The sequence below is a fragment of the Anabrus simplex genome, chromosome X (assembly GCF_040414725.1).
Source record: "Anabrus simplex isolate iqAnaSimp1 chromosome X, ASM4041472v1, whole genome shotgun sequence".
Lineage (NCBI taxonomy): Eukaryota > Metazoa > Arthropoda > Insecta > Orthoptera > Tettigoniidae > Anabrus > Anabrus simplex.
This window is the reverse complement of record NC_090279.1, coordinates 198,433,107-198,452,375: the sequence shown is the minus strand read 5'-3', so window position 1 is coordinate 198,452,375 and position 19,269 is coordinate 198,433,107. Positions and strand designations below refer to the sequence as shown.

The 19,269-nt window shown below is 38.9% G+C and overlaps 1 protein-coding gene across 5 annotated transcripts in view; it reads right to left on the bottom strand.

Moving 5' to 3' along the window:
• Nucleotides 1-19,269, bottom strand: part of Ald1 (fructose-bisphosphate aldolase) — a 248,565-nt gene that overhangs the window by 77,118 nt on the left and 152,178 nt on the right. The window contains exon 1 of one of the 5 annotated variants that reach the window (XR_010861714.2): nucleotides 5,219-5,552. The exons of the other annotated variants lie outside the window; for them this stretch is intronic. The gene's annotated coding sequence lies outside the window, so the exon portion shown is untranslated. Of the gene's footprint in view, nucleotides 1-5,218; nucleotides 5,553-19,269 lie in introns of those variants that run through there. 5 annotated transcript variants of the gene reach the window in all.

Below are 19,269 nucleotides of genomic sequence, written 5' to 3'. Positions count from 1 at the left end.
CAATCCCGTAAAATAAGGGATGTCTGGTCACCCCATACTACATTCTACATTTTCTCTAATCTGCTTGTCATTCTCACCTCGGTCTATCCCTCACCGTTCTTACTGCCTACACTTCCCTCAAAAACAAACTGCGTGTCTTAAGGTGTGTCATATCATTTCCTCTTGTGGGTGGGCGGTAGAATAACACCCACGGTATCCCCTGCCTGTCATAAGAGGCGACTAAAACGGGCTCTAAACTTGGGAGCGTGAGTTGGCGGCCACAGGGCCCTCAGCTGAGTCCTGGCATTGCTTCCACTTACTTGTGTCAAGCTCCTCACTTTCATCTATCCTATCCAACCTCCCTTGGGCAACTCTTGTTCTTTTCCGCGCCGACGCTATTAGAGCATTCGAATCCCAGGGACTCTTTCATTTTCACGCCCTTCGTGGCACTTATCTTTCTTTGGTCGATATCTTCATTTTTCGAAGTGTCTGTTGCTTTCCATTTTTCCTCGTGTTATATAGAAGATTGTTGCGCAGTCTTTAAAAGTAGGAAAGATCACAATATGAAGATAAAGTTGGAATTCAAGAGAACAAATTGGGGCAAATATTGCTTTATAGGAAGGGGAGTCAAGGATTGGAATAACTTACCAAGGGAGATGTTCAATAAATTTGCAATTTCTTTGCAATCATTTAAGAAAAGGCTAGGAAAATAACAGATAGGGAATCTGCCACCTGGGCGACTGCCCTGAATGCAAATCAGTAGTGACTGACTGACTGACTGATTGATTGATTGATTGATTACTGCAGTACATTAGTACATCAGTACACTTAGTTGTACTTCCTCCTAAAATAATAATCACCACCACCGCCGTTCTATCATTCTATTTCTCGTCAAGTTTAGCCAACAGCAATAAAAATTCAAAAGGTAACTCGACGAATTGAAACCTGTTACATAAAAAGAAAGAACTGTGTGCAAAACTGAATTCCTAACAACGAATTTCTTATTCATACACAGAGGTTTCAACAAGTCGCTCAGATATTAACATTACAAATGCATAATCAACACACTGACGTACAGTCAGACCCTAAACAACCAATCTCTATAGGCCTACATAACAATGAAATGACGTCCGTCTGTCTGTTTGTCTATCGACCTTCTGAAACGAAAACAAGTGGGCAGAATTCCACGAATATTCTCAGGGAGAACAATGTTTCATTTTAAAATACTGACCTAAAAGTATATTATTATTATTATTATTATTATTATTATTATTATTTGAAAAATCACGCAATACCTTAAAATGAGATTGTGTATGTTCCTCGTCCAATTACGTCAAAACTACAGGAGAGAATAAGCTGAAATTTGAGTATGGATATATCTCAGATATTCACTTCAAACAAAGGTCTATTCTAATTTTTCAGTAATTAACCGTTTCAAATTGGCAACCATTAATAGACAGGCTATGCGTATTTACAGACCTTGCATACTGTTTTATACACCAAAAATACAATATAATCAGCAAATTGATCACTACCACAAAACAAAGCCTTAAAAATTCCGTTTACTCGGAAAAGGGTTATTTGAATTTTTTTATTAACTCAAATGGTTTTCAAGGAAATTACGTTTCTACTTGTCAAAGCACACGTTTCAGTCAATTGCACTGAATGGATATTGAGGTGTGCGCTGTCAATCACTTCTGTAAGATAGTACTACCGCTGAAAAACTACGATAACAAACCGTTAACGACAGTATTATATTACTTCCAAAGAAGCGTGCAAATACAGACCAATTTAAGTAAAACAGTAGCAAATCAGAAACCGCTATTTAAGACAAAAGCCATTCACTAAACAACTGACAAGCCTTATGCAAATTACGCTCAAGAAAACTTGCATACAGAAATAAATTGTGATAAAATCTACTGGAGTAGATATGTAAGAGGCATGCTTGATTGATCATGCTAAATTACAATATTATTCCTTAAAGCTTCACAAACATGTATGCAAGGTATGAAAAAAAAACCCTGTCTTTTAAAAGGTAGTAACTAACTGAAAAAAAAAAACCCTTGCAATTAACTAGACAGAAGAAGTTTGCTCATGAGGCAAAAGAGAAAAAAAAGCAAACTTATTGTTTAACGTGATTAGTGATGTCATAATACCAAGGAGACCTGGTTTTACATGGAACCCAAAAGGAGAGACTTATTTTAAAACAAAAAACAACAAAACAACAAACAACCCACAGTCATTGGAATATAAACTGCTAAAGCCCTTATGAGAAATCAGTGACAATTTCCCTCGGTTGTCATCTTTAATAATAATAATAATAATAATAATAATAATAATAATAATAATAATAATAATAATAATAATAATAATAATAATACAGTAACGAGAACTTCAGAAAAACAAGACTGGAAAATCCTTAGGAAAATGCATAGGAGTATGGATGAAATTATACCAGCATTGTGAGAAAATATCAGATACTATTAGAAAAAAAAAGAGGATTAAAAGTTTTACACCCATATGGACAGTGGACAGTGAAAGTCTTACTAAAAAAGATAGAAAATAATTATGCTTCCTCACAAAAGTCAAGAAAAAACCTTCAAGAAATCAGCATAACAGGTTATATGGGACAGGCCTAGCTTTAGAAAGTTGGTGAACAAATATCATTTTGTTGAAACACCCAAGATGAAAACCACCACATCATAGATGGAAACACGGAAGAAAAACACAGCGAGAGGATGAAGTGACTCTGGGAAGAGAAATAAGTTCAATCGAACTCCTTAGTTACCCACAACGTTGTAATAATAATAATAATAATAATAATAATAATAATAATAATAATAATAATAATAATAATAATAATGAATCTGTCGTGGCGTGTTTTATGACCGGATGCACTTCCAGACGTCAACCTTATCAGAGGAGTTAATGAGATGATAGTAGGAAGGGAGAGGGCGAAACCCGGTGCCGGCACATAGCCTAATCCTGTCGAATAGCAACAAGGGGTCTGCTCAAGGCTTAACGTCCCCATCCGACGGATGAATCACCATCAACAGCGTCATATGTCCTCACTCCATATGAGCATTGCGCAGAGGTTTGGAATTTAATCCAGGCTTTTGGCACGCAATCTAGTGATTAGAAATTGTATACCACCACCTTCCCTACCCTGCCGGCCAACATTCTGATGGTGAAATTTTTTTCGACCAGCGGGACTCGAACCGGCTAACCACGGCGTAGGATCGTTTAGACTTCAACGCTTTAACGATCATGGCCACCACGCGGGTACAATAATAATAATAATAATAATAATAATAATAATAATAATAATAATAATAATAATAATAATAATAATAATAATAATAATAATAATGCGAGCTCACACTGAAAGTCAAGAACAACTGGTTATATGAAATAATAATCAGATCTTCAGGAAATCAACATCAACCAGGAAACTGTGAAGAACCGACCTACTTTCAGAACACTGATTAATAATAATTGTTTCGCGTAGCCAAAAGCTAGAACTAATAAAACCTGGATAGAAGAACGTAAGAAGAATTTCAGTGAGAGGATGAAGAGATTTTGGGAAGAGAAGAAAGCAAAATCATCAGCTAAATTAAGTTCAAGCAATGTCCTCAGTTGGGTATAACGACGTGAAAAAATAATAATGCGAGCAAAACTAAGACAATACAGTAATCAAAACAGTGTGTCTGTATGCCAGGAATGACAGGAATGTGGGACTAAAGAGAAGCCGCGAAAACAGAGGGAGATCCTCCGCAAGATAATGGGTCCAAAAATCGTGGATGGCCAGTATAGGCGTAGGTTACGAGGAAAGTGAAAGACTGATTGAGTCAATGAAGAAAAGAAGACTCATATTTTATGGACATCTGTTTAGAATGGACGAGAAGAGGTTGACAAAACAGATTTTTAAAATACTTGATAGCAGACTTGAAGTTTCCGACAAATGGTTGAGGGAGGTAAGAAAGGATGTTGAGCAGTCTGGATTAAATCGGGAAGACATCCTAAAAGGAACAAAGTACAGATCAGTGATGGACAGCTTCAGAAGCTTCCATCACGAACAGAAAATGAATACGGGATGGACAGAGGAAAGAATACAGGCTGCTAGAGAAATAATACAAAAATTTTGTTGCTTAACGTGGTCTCAAATGGCCGTGAACGAATATTACAATAATAACGATAAACATTATAGAGCTGATTAAACCAAAAGCACTATACGCAGCAGAAACATTAAACACGAATTTCAAAGGCGAGAAAAAGAAACTCGAGCCAAAAGAAAGGAAAATATTAAGATCATACGACCACAAATTTCAGGACAATAAGATGATATACAACAAGAATGGCTCTACAAGAAAATTGAAACACTCTTTGATACTATGCGAAAAAGGATACATTTTTACGATCGTCTTCTCAGAATGAACTCCAATAGATTAACCAAACAAATCTTTGACATCTTCCGTAAGGGCAAAACAAAACAAAACCTATTTAAATAAACTGAAAAAGACCTAGCAGAATTAAAAATTACAAAAAAAAATCAGTATTCGATCGAACAGCTAAAGTAATAACTAAAGACGAAAATATAAAGTTCCAAGACAAATCTACATTAAAAGCCAAACCTATTACCTCGGAAGATGAGAGGAAATGAAGATTAGAAAGAATGAAGAAATAGTGGGCACTAAGAAAAGAACAACACACAAAGAAGTGATTGATTCAACGTACACCAAACAGGGTGAAACGAGAGAAAAATTATAATAATAATAATAATAATAATAATAATAATAATAATAATAATAATAATAATAATAATAATAATAATAATCATAATAATAATAAATAATAATTATTATTATAATATATTGTACGTCATTGTCATTCGCAAACTTGTTACGTATAGTTTAAATACAGTAATTTAAAATCGAAGTCTCTACAGAACCTTTGCTATATTACTTCATATCAATCTAGTGCTAAATAAAACTTAAAAGAAAGACAAGAAGTTTAGCAGGAATTAGTTCAATACGGATAGAGCGCAACAAGTAAGAATGCTATCAGAAACACGTGCGAATCATTTAAAGTCAGATAAAACTAAAAAGGGAGTACGAGTCTACGTTTGACGTTTCTCAGAACACTTCACTAGGAACCTGTCATTCACACATCATGCTTCAGAAGAAACTTGCAATAATTTCTTCCCCCCCTCTCTCACAAATAATTATGGCAACACACTCACCAATCTTCTTACACCAAACTCCACCACTCAGGTAACACCAAACTTGCGAAGAACATTATTTTCTGGCTGTCCCGTTGTCGTGATATCAAACAAATTAATAAACATACAACCAGAAATGATGTCTTCAGAACAAAAAATAAAAATAAAAAAAATAAAATAGTATTGTTTTTGTCGACGAAACAAACTGTGAATCAAGAAGAGATACACAGCAATTTTAATCCTCCGGGAGATAAAGATCTCGTAGCTACTACATGAGTCCAGTGTAATAGGGGGCTCTGTAGAAGCAAAAGATCTTTTCTCCCGGAGAGATTAGCAATACTCAACTCTTCCTGACCAAGGTTTGGAGCCGACTGCGGCACAAACAGGGAGCAGTTGCTGGCCATGGAACCTGTAACCTCATCCCCCTTTCCCCCCCACTCCGCCATGGCCAACATCACAGCCCATCCCACCCCCCGACGCCCTCTGCTATACTATAGCTTGCCGTTTCCTCGCCTTGCCATGCGCCCTTCTACATTTCCTGACAGTAACTTAGCATAGACATTGATGCCAACTATGTGTTACAAACAACAACATTCATCCTCCACAGTTTTGCCACTACAAACAGTGAATGAAACAATCCTTTATAATAATGTTATGGTTTTCGGAGACGCCGAGGTGCCGGATTTTTGTCCCGCAGGTGTCCTTTTACGTGCCAGTAAATCTACCGACACGAGATTGACGTATTTGAGCACCTTCAAATACTACCCGACTGAGCCAGGATCAAACCTGCCAAGCTGGGGTCAGAAGGTCAGCGCCTCTACCGTCTGAGCCACTCAATCCGGCGAAACAATCCTTTAACATTAATTCAATTGTTGTTGTTGTTGTTTGAGTTATCAGTCCATAGACTGGTTAGAATCCTATATCTTCTTCTCGTCAAATTTAGCCCAATCGATCTCCTCTCACAACTTCGATTCAGTATCTCTCCATTCTGTGATTCGATCTATCCATCTTACCTTCAGCACTCTTCTGTAACACCACATTTCAAATGCTTCTATTCCCTTTCTTTCTGAGCTAGTTTTGTGCAAGTTTCACCTGCATACAATGCCATGCCCCAGAAGAAAGTTTTCAAAAAACATCTTTCTAATTCCTATCTAAATGTTCGAAGTGAGCAAATTTCTTTTAAGAAAGGCCTTCTTTGCTTGTGCTAGTCTGCATTTTATGTCCTTACTTCTGCCATCGTTAGTTATTTTACTACCTAAGTAACAATACTCATCGACTTCCTTTAAGACTTCGTTTCTTAATCTAATATTTCCTGCATCATGACTTCGTTCGACTGCACTCCATTACTTTTGTTTTGGACTTATTAATTTTGATATTCTACTCCTTCCCCAAGACTCCGGCCATATCATTCAGATTTTTTTCCGGATCGTCTGCAGTCTCAGTTAAAAATATTATAATTCAATTAAAAAATCAATTAGAAAAGAATCACAGGAGATATAGGGGACCTGCATGCATACATACATCTTCATTGTAGACTTCTGCATTTCAGTGGGCTTGGCAGACTGATATGTAATACGTAGCAACTTCTGGCTCAGTAAGGAAGGCAACGGGAAACTCTCTCACTCGTCAATTCCCTAGTACGCCTCTTCAGTGATCCATTTATGGCAGCTAATGATGGAGCTGTTTGAGATCTCACTCTGTGGGTGGGGGCGGTAGAATAACACCCACGTTATACCCTGACTGCCGTAAGAGGAGACTAAAAGGGGCCCCATGGGCTCTGAAGTTGGGAGCATGGGCAGGCGACCACGGGGCACTCAGCTGAGTCCTGGCATTGCTTCCACTTACTTGTGCCAGGCTGCTCACTTTCATCTATCCTATCCGACCTTCCTTGGTCAACTGTTGTTTTTCCGACCCCGGCGGTATTAGAACACTCGAGGCCGAGGGAGTCTAATTTTCACGCTCTTCGTGGCCCTTATTTTTTGACCGATTCCTTCATTTTTCGAAATTTCGGATTCCTTCCATTTTTGCCTCTGATTAGTGTTAATAATCACCACCACCATCATCACCACCACCACCTGTTGGCGATTCAACGAGCCTTCGGGCTGAGGACTTTCACCATTCAATCTGCAGGAATCTGATTTTTCTAAACTCTTTCACAACCCTCTATTTGTAACCAGCTCTGTGTCCTGGCTTAGTTCTACATCCGTTATCTTTAAAATAATAGAAACAGAGTCTAACCATCGTCGTCTTGGTCTGCCTCTACTTCTCTTACCTTCCATGACCGATTCCATTATTATTCTTCTAGGTAACCCACTGTATTTTGCTCCATTCGCCTCACATGACCCCCCACTAGCGAAGCCGGTCTATGCGTACAGTCCCAACTCACGAGGGAACGGTACGAAGTCGGACGGCGAATTTCGATTTGATTTTTACATATTCGTGAAGGTCTTTTTAAGCTGAAACAAGTAGTGAAAGTCTAATTTTTCGCTGGTCTTTTTTAAGGGGGCATTTGGGGGCTCAAAGTTGGCGGTGCGCGCCCTGAATTGTACAGTACATGCTGGCACACGTCAGCGCTCACGGCCAGCGGCTGCCCTGCCTCGCCTTCCCTCTCCACTCCTTCGGTTCTCCTCTGTCCCCCACCACATACGGCTGCACACAGTTGTGTATATGAGGCAACGAGTCCTATTCTATTCGGTTAAGTTCTCCACGACTGATGGCTATTCCACATACAGGAGATCGCATTGGATTCTTTACTTTGTTATGGCCGCTTGCAATATTATTGCAGCTCTTATTAATGCCTACGGTGTTAATATTCAGGAATCTAAAGAGCTTTCTGATGAAGAGCAAATCATGTATAAACAAATAAAGACAACGTTTGATGCAATTTTGGAGGGAAAATGCGAATTTATTCAGGAGGAAGAAGCCGTTTTCGTTGATTCAGAAGACGAAGATGGCATTGAGGAGGAGACAACAACACCGAAATAATGCAAACACGGAGATGAGTTTAACGAAGATAACAAGTCTTGTGATGGCCGAGGAAGGCCCTGTAAGTCAGCGGAAGATTATGATTCCGAATCATTGTTGGACATGTATGAAAAATTAAAGGAACGAGGATCTATGTACGCCGTACGGAAGTATAAGAAGACTGGGAGACAAATTTATGGAATCGTCAACCACGTTGAACACAATGGAGAAATTAGGAAATGTGCGATGGTTCGAGCTTATGTGAAAGAAGAGTTCACCAAGGCAAGGATGCGTTATTTATATGTCACAAAATCGGACATTGAGCGTTGGATTGTTGAGGGTAGGGAGTTGTTTTTCCCCAAACACTCTCTCCAAAGCGAGTCATACTTGACAAACCTTAAAAGGCGTTTGAAAATTCGGTTCCGAAAAGTAACCAAACGTTTGAAACAGACGAGGAAGTACGACACGAAGTGGCTAAAATGTTTGTAACATTCATTAATGAATTGCAAGAAAAGAAAGAGATCCTGGATGCCAATATCTGGAATTGGGACCAGTCCCGAGTTGAGTACGAAATGGCAACACAGAGAAGTTATGATTTTCGTGGTGTGAAAGACGTTCTTGCTACGCTTGTTTGCCGAAATAGTTTTACGCACTCCCACACAGTGCAATATCACATTTCTAAAGCCGGAGAAATGGGACATTTGTTCTTGATCGTTTTCCAAGAAATTAATGGAAAGTTTGGACCTAGAGTACAAGAAAGTATCAAAGTCTACATGGATGCCTTTAAATATGTCGCAATTGATTGTTCATCTTCCGGGAAAATGGGGAAAGGGCATGTACGTGACTGGTTTCAAAACGTTTTCCATCCGCAATTACAGGAAGACGGAAGAAATCCTCTTCTCATAGATTCATTCAGTACCGAGCTCGATAGCTGCAGTTACCTAAGTGCGGCCAGTATCCAGTAATCGGAAGATAGTGGGTTCGAGCCCCACTGTCGGCAGCGCTGAAGATGGTTTTCCATGGTTTCCCATTTTCACAGTAGGCAAATGCCGGGGCTGTACCTTAATTAAGGCCACGGCCGCTTCCTTCCAATTCCTAGGCCTTTCCTCTCCCATCGTCGCCCATAAGACATGCCTGTGTCGGTGCGACGTAAAGCAAATAGCAAAATAAAAAAAAGATTCATTCAGTGGCCAGGGCAAAAATGCACAACTTGAATCCCTGACGAACAAACCTGTACAAATTGAATACATACCAAAAGGAACTACGTGTCTTTGACAGCCGCGTGATCTTGGACTCTTCCGACAAGTAAAATGTTTAGTCTGTCGAATGGAAAACATTTGCCGGGTAAGGAATTTACACGGCCAGTCAAAATTAAAACCCAAAAACAGACTTTTCATTAAAACTAGTCAAATACTAGCGCATAACCAATTACAAGGTGATTGTTTTGTACCAATGCTGAAATATGCTTGGAAAGCGGGTGGTTATTCCAGTACTGGCAATATACCACAATTTCATACTGTCTCACAAACGAATTTTCATTATTTGACCGATACAAAGTGTGCTGGAAATGATTGTACCAATTTTTCGTTTATAATGTGCGCACATTGCTGTCTTGGGGTTGAGTTATCACATTTTGTGTTAGATTTTCACTATCATACCATGAACAATGGACCAATGCCGGACTGTGTTAGAATAAAGTCATTTCTTAACACTTTGAATGTCATGATGATGCAGATGATATTTGATTATGTATTATTTGTATGTTAAGTAGTGATTTGTAAACAATTTTTATTGTTTATTTATTCCATAATGAATTCATCTTTGTAAATAAAATGTCCCAGCTAACGTCAGTCTTCACCCGCAATCCCCTGTTTACAACTGTAGGCAGCCGTATGTGGTGGGGAAGAGAGGAGAACCGAAGGAGTGGAGAGGGAAGGCGAGGCAAGACAGCCGCTGGCTGTGAGCGCTGACGTGTGCCGGCATGTACTGTACAATTCATTGCGCGCACCGCCAACTTTGAGCTCCCAAATGGCCCCTTAAAAAGGACCAGCGAAAAATTAGACTTCCACTACCTGTTTCAGCTTAAAAAGTCCTTCACAAATATGTAAAAATCAAATCTAAATTCGCCGTCCGACTTCGTACCGTTCCCTCGTCAGTCTTTATCTCCTCATTCCGAGTTCACTCTTGGCATTGTTTCCACCTGTTTTGTACCAGGGATCATTCTCGCCACTTTTATATCTGTTACTTCTAACTACAATTTAAAAAAACGGTACATGGTGCTATTTAAAAAAGAGTACTTTGCGTCATCAATCTAATAATTTCTGGCTTTAACAAAAGACTCCAGAAGTTGTATCTAGTAACCGACTGTTGCTATGCTACTGGACTTTCAGTTCGCCTCAGAGGCTCAGAATGATCCCTGGCGGAAGGAAATGGACTGAACGATGTTAACAAAGTTGGGTTGACCATACTTGTAAGATCCACGAAGTTATAGAGCTCCGCTAATATAAAGTACTTTTAATATTCTCCATCCATCATCAATGATCTGCATGTAGGACTGTTGACGAGGCGGCAGATTCCCTATTAACTATTTACCTAGCCTTTTCTGGAATGTTATCACATTACTTGGACATTTGTCGCACAATTCCCTTGATCAATTATTCGAATCCCATACTGCCCCAGTTTGTCCTCTTGAATTTCAACTTTATCTACATATTATGATCTTTTCTACTTTTAAAGACAACACTAAAACTTATTCGTCTACTAATTGTCATTCCACGCCATCTCTCCGCTGACAGCTCGGAACATACCACTTAGTCGAGCAGCTCGTCTCCTTTCTCTCAAGTCTTGCCTGTCCAAAGTTTGCAACATTTTTGTACCGCTACTCTTTTTTTCGGAAATCACCCAGAACAAATCGAGCTGCTTTTTCTTTGGATCTTTCCCAGTTCTCGTATCAAATATACTAGAACCAAACTCTAGTTGGGGTCTTACCAGAGACGTATTCACCGCCTCTTCTAGATCGTTACTACAACCCCTGAATACCCTACCCTCACACTAGGGCCCGGATGTTTTCATTGTATTATTTCCATGGAAAATACAGGTTAAGCATGGTTTTATCCACGGTGACTAAAATGATGCTATTTTCAAGAGTCATACAAAGTCATATTTTGGCTCTTTTAAAGTTTTTTGTCATTTCCAGTACTTTTTCTCATATTATGGTCATATTTCACCGTGAATTGTCGTATTTTTAAAACTTTTTATTCCATTTTCGCATACTTGCTTGCAGTCGTCTCAAAGATGAATTTTCACGAATTTTTGTCTATAATTTCTTCCCATTATTTTTCTTAGAGATATATGTTTATGTGAATTAGGAGGCTAAGCTGTATAGAAAGAGACAGATGCGTATACGACGACAGAATAGTGACCTTAATTGAAGTTTAGCGGCCTTTTTCCCCTAACAAGTAAATGTTGCGTGAAAACAGAATATCGTTCCTATCTGAAAACGTTAAAATATAATATGTAATTTGCTATTGTAATTCTTTCTGACCGACCATCAAAATGTGACATTTATTTCATTCTTTGTCCAGTTGAGAGTTACTTCTGGATTGAGGAATTAAATAAATAAATTCAAATAATAATAATAATAATAATAATAATAATAATAATAATAATAATAATAATAATAATAATAATAATAATAATAATAATAATACCAAGCTCGATAGCTGCAGTCGCTTAAGTGCGGCCAGTATCCAGTATTCGGGAGATAGTAGGTTCGAACCCCGCTGTCGGCAGCCCTGAAAAAGGTTTTCCGTGGTTTCCTAGTTTCACACCAGGCAAATGCTGGGGCTGTACCTTAATTAATCAAGTCCACGGCCGCTTCCTTCCCACTCCTAGCCCTTTTCTGTCCCATCGTCACCACAAGACCTATCTGTGTCAGTGCGACGTAAAGCAACTACCAATAATAATAATAATAATAATAATAATAATAATAATAATAAGATGAAGAAGAAGAAGAAGAATAGAAATGAATACTGTTACTTATTTATTATTACTGAATGTTGTAGATTTTAAAAGTATATTTTCAATATAATATTAATTTAAACAGCCACAAGATTTTGAAAATTTCGAAAATGTGACCAAAAACTTTGAAGTCATATTTATTGTCATATTTTAATACATTTTCAGGTCATAAACATCCGCGTCTGACTCACAACCATGTGAAGAGATCTGTAATCTTATTATCAACCTCGTTAATGTGATTACTCCAGTGTTTTTTTGGCTTGTTGTTTAAAGGGGCCTAACATCGAGGTCATCGGCCCCTAATGGTACGAAATGAAATAACAAAAAGTTCAAATTCTTCCAATGACCAAAATAAAATAAAAAATGTCATGAAGAATGAATGGATGGACATGAACTCAACAAAAAACAAACAAAAACTAGTGGATCAGACTAAAAAAAAATCGTAAATAATATTATTACTGACCAAGGGATCACTTATATAAAGCACAATGATGCTTGATGTCTAAAGGGGTGCAAACTCCACGTCTAAGGCCCCACAGAATGGTACATGTAGAACTATGGCATTTGTCATGTGGGGGTACTAATCAAAAGTAGCGAAGACTCACGGTGTTCCACAGAAGATGGTACTACTCACAAGTATTGTACTTCGTACAGGGAACGCAGACCTATGGCGTTTCTCACACAATGGCGCCATTCAGAGCCAACGCAAACCGATAAGGTTCCCCACCTAGGTGTACTAATCACGAGCGCCGGTATTCCCGTGGTGTTCCTCACATAGTGGGGTACTAGTCACAGGCAACGCAGATCCACGGTGCCGCTCATATAACGGTACAACTCACAGGCTACGCCCAGATCCGCGGTGTTGCTCACATGGGTACGACGCACGGGTACTGGAAACTCCCAGGCCAGCCTCTTTACTGCTACTAATCACAAACCTATTTCGTACCAATTTAGTGGTACTACTCGCAAGTACAGGCAACCCATGGTGTTCCCCGCGTGATGGTACGAATCAAAAGTAGTTTCATGGTTGTAATTCATTCATCACTTGGTCGCCCCTTTTAGTCACCTCGCACGACAGGCAGGGGATACCTCGGGGGAATTCTACATGTGCGTCCCCCACTCGCAGGGGGTAGTGTGTTTGGTCCGCGAGAGGTATTTTATTTCCCTCAAGTCCGCCAGCAAGCCGGTTAGGATCCCCCTATCCGCGACCTGGGATGCGCCACGTGGGAGTATCACCTCTCCCCCTGCATGTATAGCACATAATTGAATCATATCTATCTACGGACTTATACTGAATACATTATTTTTAAAAGTGTTTAAAAATATACAAGCAAACCTCTTTTACGTTTTAGAAGACAGGATACAGCAGTGAAACAAGAAACATACCTCCGTTAACACCGTTGGAAAAAGTCCGCCAGTCTCTTCTGTTTGTTACTGTTAACCTTTCCTCCGTTCACGTTGAAACTTCTCCTCAATACCACGCAGCCGAGATTCGTAAATGGAGCTTTTCATCCGCGACTTCGGGGGGTTGCTTTCGTACGTGACCGGTAATTAATTCACACCTGAGAAACAGCGAAGCTTCGCCGATTTTCCGACCATTAGAAGTTTCAGTTTTTCAGTACCCGCCATATTAGCACCCAGCATCACTGTAACCCTTTAAAAAAAAAAACTTTATACTGTTCCTCACAAACCACAAATGCCGTATTGCACAGTTAATGCCGCACAAAATTCCAGTTATAGATTACTTTTTGCTTCTTCGAGAAATCGAGAAATTCGTGCAACCGAGTAATAGAGAAATAAATACAGGTGAAGAATACCACAAACGGCTGGGAAATTTAAGTTACTTCGAGGTACTGAATATTCTAGTAATAGAGATTCGAGTGTACAGTACTTCTCTGTTCTTTAGTCGAGCAGCCCACGAAATCCACATTTCAAAAGGCTTCCAAGCCTTTCACTGATATGTTCTTGAGGGTCCAAGTATCGACACTGTATAGCAAGACTGGTCATGGCCATCCTTTGTCTAAGTTTTAAATTAGGTAGTCATTACAAGAGTCCGGATTATTAGGTACTGATAGGTTAAAATGCAAACTTACTTAAGCCAGTAACAAGTGTACCCTCCACTGTACAACGGTTATGCTATGAGATTTGCATAGATATTATGGGGAACAGCCTATAGAACTCCTTGAATGTATGCTACTCTTCCTACATTATGTTACAACGGGTTGCACGACACATCCTACAAACCAAATTACTTTGCAATCTAACCTACTATCACCTACAAATCCGAGGTATAGTCATTACAAATGAAAGATTTCATTTTTGTAAATATTATTCGTGCTATTACTATCCTCTGCTTCACTTATTTCTCAGGATCAAGTTGTTCAGTGACAATGGAACCAGATATTTGAAAGTGGCTACCGGGAATTCAGGAGGACAAACTGGGGCAAATATTAATTTATAGGATAAGGAGTAAGGGATTGGTTAATTTATCAGTTCTTTGAAAATATTTAAGAAAATGCTAGGTAAACACTTGATAGGGAACTTGCTACCTGGGCGACAGATCACTGATGATTGAAACAAACAAACAAAAAAAAAAACCCTCTCAATCTGTCGGTTTTTAGTTGTAAGATTGCCTCAGCATCGGCATGTCTGCATAAGGATCATGAACTTGGTCGCGTTTGCATTTATATCTAGACCCATTTCTTCACTTACTGTACTAATATTATTCTCCGACTCATTGGCTGAATGGTCAGCGTTGAGGCCTTCGGTTCAGAGGGTCCAGGGTTAGATTCCCGACCGGGTCGGGGATTTTTAATCGTGTTTAATTAATTCTTCTGGCTCGGGGACTGGGTGTTTGTGTGTTCCAACACAGAAATACGCAATAGTGATTACATGCTTCCATATAAGGTTGCGTCATGAAGGGCATCCGGCCGTAAAACAGGACCAAATCCACATGTGCGAAATGGTTCGCACCCGCGACCCCAGAGGTGTGAGAAAAGCGGAAGAAAAAGAAGACTGTACTAATGTTATTGAGCAGGAGTTGGAGACCATTGAAATTGTCACACAAGATGACCGTATCCTCTGCGAATCCTATGTTGTTAATTACGCCATCATTTACTTTGACTCCATCTTGGCGATTTTTTTTTTTTTGCTAGGGGCTTTACGTCGCACCGACACAGATAGGTCTTATGGCGACGATGGGATAGGAAAGGCCTAGGAGTTGGAAGGAAGCGGCCGTGGCCTTAATTAAGGTACAGCCCCAGCATTTGCCTGGTGTGAAAATGGGAAACCACGGAAAACCATCTTCAGGGCTGCCGATAGTGGGATTCGAACCTACTATCTCCCGGATGCAAGCTCACAGCCGCGCGCCTCTACGCGCACGGCCAACTCGCCCGGTATCTTGGCGATTTAATAAAGCTCTTTCGAATATTTTATCTCAGTAAACATTGAATATAACAATGGAGATAAAACACACACAGCCTTGTGTAACTTCTCTTTGGATGGTTACCTCATTTATAGTTTAATTTCGGACACGAACAACGGGCTTTTGTCTCCAGTAAAGATTTTCAACAATGCTGTCAACTCCTTTGTCCTTTAGCACTTATACATATTTTTTTAAAAAAATTGCTTTATGTCGCACCCACACAGATAGGTCTTATGGCGACGATGGAAGAGGAAAGAAAGGCTTAGGAGTTGGAAGGAAGCGGCCGTGGCCTTAATTAAGGTACAGCCCCAGCATTTGCCTGGTGCGAAAATGGGAAACCACGAAAAACCATCTTCAAGGCTGGCGATAGTGGGGTTCGAACCCATTATCTCCCGAATGACCCAAATCGCACAGCCACTTGCTCGGCATTACGTATTATTATTATTATTATTATTATTATTATTATTATTATTATTATTATTATAGCCGGTTCGAGTCTCGTTGATCGAGAAAAGTTTCGCCACTAGAATGCTGGTCGGCAAGGTAGGACAGGTGGTGGTATACAATTTCTAATCACTAGATTGCGTGCCAAAAGACTGGATTCAATCCCAAATAAATAAATAAATAAACAAATAAATAAACAAACAAATAAACAAACAAACAAACAAACAAACAAACAAACAAACAAACAAATACGAAGTAAGGGAATATGACGCTGTTGATGATAGTCATTCGTCCGTCGGATGGGGACGTGAAGCAGTAAGCAGACCACTTGGTGTTATTCGACAGGAATACCGTTATGTGTCGGTACAGTGTTTCACTCTGTCCCTATTTCATCATCCTCATCACAAACCTAAACGTGAAGGTCGAACATGTCTTCGAACACTCCCGGCACTAAAAGCTACACGTTAATTAATGTTTGTTATTATTATTATTATTATTATTATTATTATTGTTATTATTATTATTATTATTGGAAAACCACGAGGAAAAATGAAAGTAAAGGAAAATGAGCAATAAATATTTGATACAGCGGCATACAGCAAGTGACATACACACATACTTAGAAACATATCTGTTGAAGTAGTGATGATTTCTTTTTTACCACATTAAAGAGAAACATACAAGTGAAACTTTCCTAAATAAGAATTTGTTCAGAATAAGTGTTTTTACAATAGGTATGTTACAATAGTTTAGTTGAAAGAACTCCTTTCAAGGGAGGCAAGATGTTATGAAGAGACTTCATTTTTTTGCTTGTATTGAACATCTCAGGTTATCGAGCGCCCCACGTTGGGCGCCAATGTTTGTTTTTGATTTTGAAGTAAAGCAACTTGGTGCCTTCAATACTTTATTGCATTTGATATGTCTTAATGATGCGATATCACAACTTGATGACGGACATGACTGTTGCATGCGTAACCATTTTTCTACAATACAGAATCATCTGACCAATTGGAAATAGGCTTAGAAAGTGCCAAGCAAAGTCACCTCCATACAGGCCACGAAGGCCCTTGGAGGAGTGGAAGGTAAAGGCTTCCACCATTGTTAACCTCGGCACGTGATGGGGTAGAGTGGTTAGCTCTACGCCCGGCCGCCTTTGCCCCCAGGAATTAACCTGGTACTCATTTTTGGTGTAGGCTGAGTGAACCTCAGGGCCATATGCACCTCCGCAAGTGGAAATCTCGTTTCTTAAATTTTAACGACTTCCTGACGGGGATTCGAACTCTCGTCCTTCCGGGCGAACCGAGCACGCCTTTAGCGCCTCGGCCAGGAAGCCCATGAAAAAGTATCTTAGGTACCATAAAATGGTTCCGTAATCGGAAAATATTGTACTTTGCGTTAACATTTATTGATTCGTAGATATTTAGTGTTCACTGTGACTCAATGTTTCTTCAATGTAATTTACTTGTTTTTCATTATAGTTTTTCTCTTTCTTCTTGCTTTATGCACCGGATTTTGTTGAGCTTCGCTTTTTTCCTTCATTACATGTTCATTATTTAGCTTAGTTACCTTTGATTTTACAACAGAATACTACATTCTTTTTATATATGTAAATTTACGTGGTGAAGTGCAGGAGAGTTTAATTTATTGAAAGACATTTATCACCATTTGATTTTCCCAAAAGGGAATTTGACACCATTTTTTTGTTCATAAAATCCCAATTTTAAAAATTTAAATCAATGTTTTGAAAACTATCTCTCCAAAATTAAACCCAAAATAGTTTAAGTATTTTCTACGAAAATTAATACGAAAAGCTGTAATCAAAAATAATTTCTATGAATTAATTTTCAAATCGGGCAACTTTTCTCCAGAATCAACGTTATTACTCGGTGCTGTGGCTGTTGTACGGCGTAGTTTCAGTTCAACTGCAGCAGTGCTGTCATCTAGCGGAGATGAGTGGCAGTAGAACGGACAGATCTCTCACCTCAAATGACAAGAGTCAATCACTGTAATGCTATTGTTGATTAGTGTTTAGAGGCTCTAGAACGCGTGGCGGGGCGTGAGAAGTAAAAGTGTGTTTTATATTGGAGAACGATCTGTTACGAATAAAACCATTTTTGTAGAAAAATAAATTTTAAGTACATATGCTGGGCTATATTTCGTGACAGGACTAACCACTTGCCCATTATTTTGGTTTTGGCGAGAGAGAGAGAGAGAGAGAGAGAGAGAGAGAGAGAGAGGGGGGGGAAATAATGCGCACGTTTCAGTATATATAGTATCTACATATTAATGACCACCATTTTTCAAAACACGTTAATCACTAGACGTATGTTTAAACTGAATATCTGGGATATACCGAGGGCCCTTTTCCTGTCGGTACACAACTGTACACATTACCGGCATCTTTTAAAAGAACTGCGTTTACTGAGAGTAATTTATTATAAATATTCCAGGAGATGGCACTGTGTTCAGTTTTGATTTTCAGAGGTTGGTAGCGCAGCCAGAAACGGGAAGTCGAGTTCACTTTCCAATCGTTTCCAATGTCAGAAACTCAGTTCTATACCCGCAGGTGTTTACGTGAATTCTGAATAAATCTACTTAAAGTTAAATCATTGTTTAAAATGAGTAGTTACTTTTAGTCAAGGAACAAAATAAGGAAGGATGAAGAAGCAGAAATTGCCAAGTCTACTTGTAATTCTGTGAAAAACATATACCAAAAATACACGTCACGAAGACGATCATGAAACCAAGACCGAAGACTCTTTAGAAGAAAAAAACTTCTGGGAGAGAAAGGAGTAGACGATAACAGCGAGGGTATATCAGAGTGTATATGAGAAGAGTGGAAATTGCTCTAATAGGTAACTTACATGGCGATTACCCAGCACATTTTCTCAAAAAAAAAAAGGGCACTGGATATATACCCATACCAAATTTCAGCTCAATTAATTCATTACTTTAAGCGTGAGAATGTTTTTAAGATAATTTTTGCAAATTGTATATTTTAAGTTTGATATTTTGAAAAAAACCCAGTAATGTGACATCCCTCCGAGAACGTTTGTGCAAAATTCTATGAGATTCTGCTCCGTGATTTAGAAGTGATGAAGTTTCAGAAGGAAAACAGACGTTTCATTTTTATACGTATATAGATATTTGGCTTGAAAAATAATTCCCCACTGCATGTTGTAATTTTCTTAGCCCTGTGACAAATGAAAAGTTTCTATAT